The following is a 10180-nucleotide window of genomic DNA, read 5'->3' as shown; positions in this document are numbered from 1 at the left end:
CTTTCATTTTGAACTTTAATTTCGTCTTTTTTCAAGAACTAACTTATTGTCATAATTTTAACTCAGCCTAAACCTAACCTACGATTAAACGAAATGTTGATTGTACTGAATGGTTCTAACTCTAATCAGAATATGATTAGCCAAATCGAGTCTCACGACTTTAAAAAAACGAACTCCAGGTCTACTCGACCTGTGCAAATATCTGCTGGTCTAGTCAACTGGCTGTTGCTAATCATTTCTCTTTCAGATGGGCCATTGAATACATCCAGTCAGTCAAATTAAACAACGCAAACGAACTTAACAGTCGCCGCTGTACTCCTCAACCACGTTATAAGCATATCGTCATTATTAATGAATTTATTTAAATTATTTTAATTGTTATTTGCAAATTGTCAATTTTATTATACCGAAAGTAGTCAGGGGGCCTATGCCATTGATGAAATAAATAAATAAATAACAAAATAAAATAAAACGTTGGACCAAAAAGATCATGAACTGGCGACCATATAAAAGACGAGCTATAGGTAGACCACCAGAGAGATGGACAAACGGAATTAAGAATATTGCAGGTACAAACTGGCAGCAAATGGCAATGGATCGTACGAAATGGAAAGAAGTTGGAGAGGCCTACATCCAGCAGTGGATAGAAACAGGCTGAAAAAGAAGAAGAAGAAGAAGATGGTGGTTATCTGGTCCGGAAGGCTAAAATATTGGACCCGTACTTTTTTTTAGAATTTTAAAAAATAGTTTAGATCTGGGAAGCAAAGCATTTGTTCAAATGTACGAATGCGTAGGTTAGACGAGTAAAAAAGATATACACCATCATTCTTCTCTCTTCTAACCAACGCTTTCGTACATTTGAACAAATGCTTCGCTCCCCAGATCGAAACTATTTTTTAAAATTCTAAAAAAAAATACGGGTCCAATATTTTAGCCTTCCGGACCAGATAGACACCATGCCGGATGAATTTGAGACTATTTCTCTAAAATGAACAGGCCTAAGGGGCAATGAAATCAACTCCCACAACCGCTCTTGAAGCCTTACTTAATATCGCGCCTTTGCACATTCACGTAGAAGCAATAGCCAGAAATACGTGTATTAGACTTAACCAATCCTCACTACTAACAACAAGGCATCAGAACAGTCGGAGCGTTTGCTGCGACTTAGCCCCGTACGACCCGTAATCCTATTTCGTCCGTAACCATAATACGTCCGTAGCCGTAATACGCTCGGAACCCTAATAAGTCTACAACCCTCTAATGCGTCTGTTACCAAAATGCAAGTCAAGTTGGGCATGGTCAAATTTACTGACAGTGGTCATTTTTTAAATTGCGCATAGCGCAATTACGAAAGCCCGTACGAAGTACCTCTCAAACGAAAACCAACAATTTACGACATTATTTTAGAAACTTTGTTAAACGATGTTCTGTACACATCATAAGATGTGAGACAATTGAGATGTCGTGGACTGTACTTCTCTAATTTATTCTACAAAGTGAAAAGCGTAATTATTTATTAACAAAATTCTTTGTTGTAATAACAGCGTTTAGCTCTTCTACACGATGAGTACAGTTTTTTCGTCTTGATAAAATTATGAATCGTGGAACAATACCTTATAGGGCCTGAGTACTATCTTATCCATTAAATATGTTTTTGTTGAGTAGTTCTCTGGAGGACAGATGATGTGTGTAGGACTTAGAATAATCATATGATCAGTCCAAGGTGTAGGATATCAATGGAAAGCTGAAGTAAAATATGCAGCCAGTGTAGATAGTAACGAGGAGCCGCGGGATATTCAAATATGGTAGAAAATGGATACCAAAAATGCAGGGATAAATGACTCTTGCAATTAAATGGGAAGTTGTTGCAATCTCGACGAAATCCTGGAAAACCGTACTTTTCCAAATGCAGTTACCAACTACACGGTATTCATGTAGAGCACAATATGTGCACATTTTTATTCAAAATATTTTCTTAGGGAAAAACTCGCCAAATTGCTTCAAGGTATCGTTTTCATTTCAACATCGTCCGATTGCCACTGGTCGAATGTGTATGTTGATGCATCGACAAATAACCGCGGCTGTGTTAAACCACTCTCCCACGGAGACTGGATAGCGATCTGTTGATTAGCATAATTTGCACTAGCAAGCATCGTATCCACAAAATATTGACCTCGCATTCGTTCCAAAATGATTTGTTGCTCTACGTTTCCTGTCATCGGATTTCTGTAAGACTTTACGGTTGAGCTTTTCGCCTCTCTCTTAAGTTGTCAAAAAAGTGTTTACACTAGTTGATCCGGCGGCAACTGTACATTCGATAGCGTATGTAACGGCAATGAGTTCGCAGGAATCACAGTACCAAAATGCATCTGAGGGTGAGGAATTATGAAAGATATCTTGGTATCTACAATGTGTCGGCTTAGTTGCTCAGTCAACAGGTACAATTTATTGCCAATTACGACAGGAACTGAAAGCAAACAAATTTTTGATTAAACTATTTGCGCAAAAATAATTTTGGTCGATTCGATAACTTGTGGTCGGATTTAATGCTTTATGATAAAACTGTGAAACTCGATGTCCGGACGGGTTCATTACAAAATATTGTTTTTTTTAAATTTTGTTAAATATTTACACTTCAAATTTGGAACATACTGTGAGAAGAGAGATTAAAGTTTAAAGTTTTCGGCCAGCCTACTCCAAAAAAATTTAAACATAAAACTGGAACCCGTATGTACGTAAGAGTAATTATACCTAGAGAGGAAATTTCGAACAAAATTACGTAAAATATGTGGTTCCAACATCAAATACAAAATGTTTGCCCTCTTAATTTGCCGCTCTCCAAACTATCCAGAATGAAATCCACCGAATGGCATTAAGAGGGCAAATTGGACTATCAAAAGCGAACGTATACATGTATTGGTGTAAAATTATACGAAATGTGTATCTTATACAAACTGACCACATTTCGCCGTACATATTTTCTCTCTAGGTATAATTTCTCTAAGGTATGTGCGCAAAACAACCCGTTAAAAATAAAAGGTTCTATATGAAAAGGGGATTTCCTTTCATTTTATTTATACTGAGTATATCACGTATAATCCAGTATATCAAGAGATTTTATTTTGTTATATTGATTGAATTGATTAACGACGCTTGACTATTAGCTAAACATCGGACGCCCATGTAGTTTTCTGCCTCGAACGAAAAAATTTCAGGTATTCAAAACGCTCTGGTTAAGAGCGCCACGCTTTGATCTACAATAGTTACACTTTGAACGCGTTTCGTGGCAGCAGTCACTTTTCTGGTGGTCGGCAACAGGAATTATTCTGTTACACGGACGTTTGGAATCATCGCAGTTGGACGAAATCTTGTTTTGTGTTAGCCCGCTGTATTGTTTGCTATTTTTGCGTTGCTGCGTACCATCGATGGATTTTCAACGATCGACTCAGGATTTCGTGTGTAGCATCGTCAGAGGTGGATGGTGGTAAGCTGAGTGCGTTTTTTTTGTTTTTGCTCTGTGGAGCGTTTTGTTGTTTTTGTGCTGCGGTTTTGGTTGTATTTCAAAGCAGCTTTCCGAAAATTTCCATTTTTTCTCCATCAGAAGATGGAAAAGTTTTCCTTTTTGTAAAACCGTCAACTACTTGTTCGACGTTGCGGTTTTACGCTGCCTCGTAAAGGATATCGGCGCAACGACTGATGATGGCCAGACCACGCTAGCCTGTGACCGATATCTGAGGTTGAAACAGCTTATTTGGACTCTGCCGAATAGAATGGTGGACTGAGACCACTACTTGGTCTCTTCTATAAAACGAGTAAATCTCATCCGATTTTGTTAGTTTTTGTTTCATTTGAGAGATAATTGAATGCCGAATAGAATAATGGCAAAAACGTTTCAAATTTGGGCCCTTGGACTAAGGCCGCTACTCGGCCCTAAGTGTTTTTTGCACATAAATCGAGTAAATCTCATCCGATTTTGTTAGTTTTTGTTTCATTTGAGAGATAATTGAATGCTGAATAGAATGATGGCAAAAAAGTTTCAAATTTGGGCCCTTGGACTAAGGCCGCTACTCGGCCCTAAGTGTTTTTCGCACATAAATCGAGTAAATCTCATCCGATTTTGCTAGTTTTTGTTTCGTTTGAGAGATAATTGAATACCGAAAAGAACGTGGCGAAAAAAGTTTCAAATTTGGTCCCAAGGACTAAGGCCGCTACTCGGCCCTAAGTGTTTTTCGCACATAAATCGAGTAAATCTCATCCGATTTTGCTAGTTTTTTTTTCATTTGAGAGATAATTGAATACCGAAAAGAATGATGGCAAAAAAAAGTTTCAAATTTGGGCCCTTGGACTAAGGCCGCTACTCGGCCCTAAGTGTTTTTTGCACATAAATCGAGTAAATCTCATCCGATTTTGTTAGTTTTTGTTTCATTTGAGAGATAATTGAATGCTGAATAGAATGATGGCAAAAAAGTTTCAAATTTGGGCCCTTGGACTAAGGCCGCTACTCGGCCCTAAGTGCTTTTTGCACATAAATCAAGTAAATCTCAACCGATTTTGCTAGTTTTTGTTTCATTTGAGAGATAATTGAATACCCAATAGAAAGTTGGCAAAAAATTTTGGGTTTCTAAAATAATGTCGTAAATTGTTGGTTTTATTTGAGAGGTACTTCGTGCGGGCTTTCGCAATTGCGCTATGTGCAATTTTAAAAATGAACACTTTCAGTAAATTTGACCATGCCCAACTTGACTTGCATTTTGGTAACAGACGCATTAGAGGGTTGTAGACGTATTAGGGTTCCGGGCGTATTACGGCGACGGACGAATTATGGTTACAGACGAAATAGGATTACGGGTCGTACGGGGCTAAGTCGCAGCAAACGCTCCGACTGTTCTGATGCCTTGTTTTATTGCGGATTCGTTATCTATGAACATAGACAAATGCTTTGCCCTTACCGTCTGTTTCCAATTCAACATGTTACAAACGGCATATTAATCTTATAAGCCCCCAGTACTTCGTACAGGACTAAAAATTGGGTCCTTTGACTAAGGCCGCTACTAGGGCCCTATGTGTATTTTACCTAAAACTCGAGTAAATTTCATCCGTTCTTCCGAATTTTTGTTTCATTTGGATGGTAATTGAACACCGAATAGAATGTTGTTAATAAATATTATGTTAAATATTACGAAACAAATCAAGCAACACGTTCCGAATCTATGTGCTGTTCCACGCCCAGAGTTGAAAGTCGGAAATCTGTTCACAAACATGAAAGAGAAACTTTGTATCGGACAGAATTCAATGGTGGTCTATGATATTCCTTGCCAAGGATGCCATGGTAAAAAAGGATATTTGGGCGAAACAACTTGGAATTTAGATGATCGTTGCGGTCCACCTGGTGGTCATCATCGGGATCTGAAAAACATTGAAAAACGGCCCCGAGCAACGGCATTGGTGCATCACGTAGCTACCACACAACACCAGTTTCAGTTTGCAGAAAAACGAATCCTCAAACGAGCACGACACCAAGGCGTACTGAAGATTCAAGAGACCAATCAAATTCTGCTTCACGAGGGATATGCGGTCAACTTCAAAACTGATGCTGAACATGTAACACCAATGTTCTACAACTTACTTAAACAAAGTGAACGGAATGAAACATCGAAAAAGAGGTCCAAGTGGAAACACCGATAACTTGTATGACAACACCAAAATATAAATATTGACAGGTGACAACACCCAAACGAAAACAAACAGTAAAGTGCAATAACAAAAACAAAACAAGCAAATTTATTCGTGATAATTTTGATATTAACGTAAGGTATAAAAGGAATGATATAGTTTTAAGACAAGTAGCTCTAAACATGAATGTAATTTTTAGCCCTGAAGGTGGATGGTCATAGCATCCGAATGCAAGGCAACCAATAAAAATAACGTTCACGCAAGGCGGCTTGTTTTTTAAATTGGTCAAAGCAAGCAAAACAACAATTTTCAATAAATTTTCCGCTGACCAGCAACACAACGAACAACAATATATATTATGCACCTGTTGCCAAGATTGGTATTTTGACGTGTAGGACATTATTGCCCTAGCCGAAGGCGTGGGTCATAATGCCTACACGTCAAAATAACAGTCTGGCAATAGGTGCATATCATATTTTATCTGTCGAGCACAGATATATCGAGATAAACAAAAACTCCCTAGAGGGATAAGCTCGAGATTATCGTTCTAGACAGATAATAAATATTATGCACGTATGAGTCGAGGCTTGCCGAGGCGGCTTGTCATACGTGCATGTTCTTTTTTATCGCATAAGCGAAAACGATACAACAGATATGCGAATGACACTTTGACAATTTACAGAAGTATAATGTTTGTTTATATATATCCTAGGTGAATAATTTTTTCAGGGAATCACACCGCGTATGCGATAAAAGAAATTAAATTTTGGTCCTTTGACTAAGGCCGCTGCTAGGGCCCTATGTGTATTTTACATATAACTCGAGCAGGGCCGTAGCTAGACTCGATTTTCAGGGTGTGCTCAGCTCCGAGGAAAAAATCATTTACAAATTCATGTTATACCCTCTTGTGTTAGGTTATTTGTCTAACATTATGGATCTAACACAAATATCATGATTAGGTTTGGAGCTTTCGCTGCAGATCTTCAATTAAAGGTTTATAAATTCATCGACTTCACGTCTTCTTCAATCGTTTTCAAATAATGTTTTCTTCTAGGTATTCAAATCCGATTTCCCTGTATCAGTGAATAAAAAATATTTCCACTAAAAACAAACATTCGTAAAAGAAGAGTGTTCGACCTAGTCACCATGGTGTGGAAGAGTGTTCGATCTAGTCATATTAATACGTACAAAATATTCGAATTATTGAAACAACTAAGATTTCCAACAGCAATCACTCAAAATTAGTAAAATTGAGTTGCAATGAATTCAGCAATATTCTGTCCGTATGATTGGTAGTATTAAGTTGCGAGCGAAGCGAGCGTTTTTTTTGTTTAGCTGAAAACTTACTCGAGCGAAAAAATTCTAGTTCATGGCTATGAATACATTTTCTATCTTTCTAGTTAATTTTGAAATTCAAGCGGCTTCTTCATTTCAAATCCTTCCCCTTTTAAAGACACTTCTCCATTTGAGTCACTTTCTGATTTTCAATAAGATTTTAATCCTCTTTGCATGGCATTTCGTTTTTTTTTTTTTTTTTAAACCATTGGAAGTCTCATTGGGAAACTGAAGACTGGACCGGTGTGAATAAAATTTTCAGATAACCGTGATTTTGGCCAAACGATTTCGTCGAGCCACTATTAAATTGTTTTCGACAGATAAAATATTGTACCTTGAAACATCAACTATTATATCTCTAATTTTCAAATGTTTTCACTTTTAAAATTCCATATTCACGTATGTTCCCAACAATTTGTTCTACTTAAATCTAGTTGTTCCAATATTTATTTATTATTGAAATAAGGAAGTAATTTTTGAGTCTTGTTTCTTGGCTAAATGCTGCCAAGAAACAAGACTCAAAATTTGAATTTCACGGCAACGAAACAACGAATACAATAAGGAAACAACTAACAAAGTTTCCATTAACGTGTATGCAAATTCACTGAATTCGAGAATTAATTTCTCGACATCCTTACCACCGATTTAGACGTGAGCTTGTTGAACTCGCACGGATACTAGTTTGAAGGATTTTGAGCTAAAGCAGAGAATTTCAAAATTTCCCGAAAATAACGCTCTAGTCTACGACAATAAAAAGTTCAGTTATAATTGTCAACCACAGGGACCTAATGGTGTTCCACAGCTGCCTTGCTACGCATTGAAACTCCAGGTCTGCCTTATTTTGAATACAAATTTGAAGATGAAAGGCTGAACTGAACGCAAGATGCTCAGCTTCTAATTTTGAGTAATATATTATGTGCCACAGTTAGACTCACATTCATACAATTAAAAGATACGAATCAAAAATCAATTAACAAACAATCGAGGGGTAACCGACTCGGGTAATTGACTGCACACCCTCAAAGGAATTGCCGGAGTATCCGGTAAATAATTGTAATTGATGGAAATAACCATAATTGACTGGAAATATGTGGAATTGTAAGGAATTGAAAGTAAATTAGAGTAAATGCCGTAAATGCTGATAAGTGTGATATCGGAAAGAAGTACCAGAGAATGCAAAACCACAATATTTCCTTTTTGTTTTAATTTTAAAAGTTACTGCAGAATAAATAACAGTGTTGAGTTGATCTGTTCCATTTTAGAACAAGTCCAACGTTCTTTTATGTTCAATATCGGCGGCGGCGGCGAACTCGGCGCAAAAAACGTCGCTCAAGTGAAAAAACATTTCTAGAAAAAATTCGTTCAAAAATTTTACATTTGATTTCGTTAAGAGTGTTTTCTCTATAATAGAGTGTAAAATATAGCTTTACTTTAGCTTTAACTCTCGTTGAGCCTGTACTAAATTAGTACGGGACGGCTAGCCAAATCATAGATTTATGCCTAGTGATAAGCTCCAACCATAAGGGGAGTACTAGTTTCCAAGCCTTATCGGGCACTCCATATAGGAGAATATTGTTATAGGGGAGAACTCTTAGTAAAGAAGTTTGAGACAGACTACTGTTTCACCAAACGTCCAGCCTGCAATCATTTTTGTTACACGTCTGTCCATGGCAAGAAGACTGTTTCATCATATGTTGGTTGTGCCATTGAGACAGTACGTAGTTGTAGTCATGTGTGTCGAGTAAATAGTTCGCAAGACTAGAACAGATGAAGGACAATCGTCCGAAATGGCAAACTAATGAAGGTTTTGTTTTATCTTACATCACTTACACTACACGGGCACTTTTAAGTTTTTCGAGTTCTTACACAGTTTTTTTTCTGTTCGTTCATTCCAGGATCATTACTTTCCGAAAAAGTGTGTTTGCGAATACACACTTTTTGATTTTCAACGCAAGAGTGTGTAATGCGAGGGGTAATCACTGATTTACTAGCTCAGTAAATCACGGTAAATCACGGTAAATCACAGTAAATCACAGTAAATCAAGTAAATCAAAAATGAAGTTTCTACTAAATTTGAATCTATTTACTTCAATTTGTATTAGTTCATGAAATTTATCCTATATGTTTACGGCCACGATACTTCGAAATGTAATCCAGTGACAATTAAAAAATTTGCAAAAATTTTTCAAAATTTTTTGTGATTTACCGTGATTTACTTGATTTACTGATTTACTAGTGATTACCCCCTTGGTGTAATGGTTACACACTTAACAGAGAGTACTGAATCTCTGATTTTTACTCTAAAATAAATTCAAATTATTCCTGCATTTTTTGGTCATAAAACCGATTCTGCTATTCTGCTCTGCGATATCTAAAAGTGTGCCTCTCCTAGATTCAGCAGAAGGTTCAGGCATAACCCACGCGATAATTTATGTCATGATCTGTAGATTTTATTAGCAAATAACGTTGCAATTTTTGGCCAAAAGGCAGAGCCTAGTTTCAAGAAATTTCGAGAAACTTCAAAGAATTTAAAGAGTTTCGAGAAATTTCAAAAATTTCGATAAAGTTCAAGAATTTCGAGAAATTACCCGAAATAAAAAAAAAATGTATTCTCGTAAATAGGCTCTCCCAAAAGGTCATGATCGGGAAAGGTGTCAAAGCTACTTAGTCCGTATGGAATGTTGGACATGATTCATTTTAAGGCTGCATTGTTAAGATATCAACTCTAGTGAATAGTAATAGTTTCATCGTGAACGTATCCAAGAAATCATTCAGCAATGGTCACTCTACTATCCCCAAAATCAAAAATGTTTTGTGCAAAGTGTGTAAAACTTTTTTTTAAATCGATTGGAAGCCGGCGTTTTTATGAAAATTCTGATATTTTTTTCATTTTTTTTTTCTTGCTGCAAGTGTGTGTACACTTTTATTACACACAATGTGTAAAATACACGCTTAAAATGGATGTGCTGTAGATTTCCAGAGAAAAACACAAAAACCATCGATGACGAGATAACAAAAAATTGGTCTGAATGCATAAATTCGGCGCAGATACGGAAAGAAACATGAAAAGTAAATGATTCAGAAACGTTGAGAACTCATAAATACATTTTTCAAAATATTAGTTTGTGTTTTGATTATAAAATATTGGCAAATTGCGCCGAAAATCAAAACG

At 36.7% G+C, this 10180-nt stretch overlaps 1 long non-coding RNA gene across 1 annotated transcript; it reads right to left on the bottom strand.

Annotated features, from left to right (window-relative positions):
- Window positions 1-1929: 1929 nt before the first annotated feature.
- LOC119079769 lies at window positions 1930-2684 on the bottom strand. Its single transcript, XR_005088218.1, has 3 exons — window positions 2532-2684; window positions 2287-2467; window positions 1930-2226 (listed from the first exon to the last, which is right to left on the bottom strand). It is a non-coding gene; the product is annotated as an uncharacterized LOC119079769 (long non-coding RNA).
- Window positions 2685-10180: the final 7496 nt, after the last annotated feature.

This window comes from Bradysia coprophila, unplaced genomic scaffold, assembly GCF_014529535.1.
Source record: "Bradysia coprophila strain Holo2 unplaced genomic scaffold, BU_Bcop_v1 contig_333, whole genome shotgun sequence".
NCBI classification, from domain to species: Eukaryota; Metazoa; Arthropoda; class Insecta; order Diptera; family Sciaridae; genus Bradysia; species Bradysia coprophila.
This window is presented reverse-complemented; position numbering and strand designations above follow the sequence as displayed.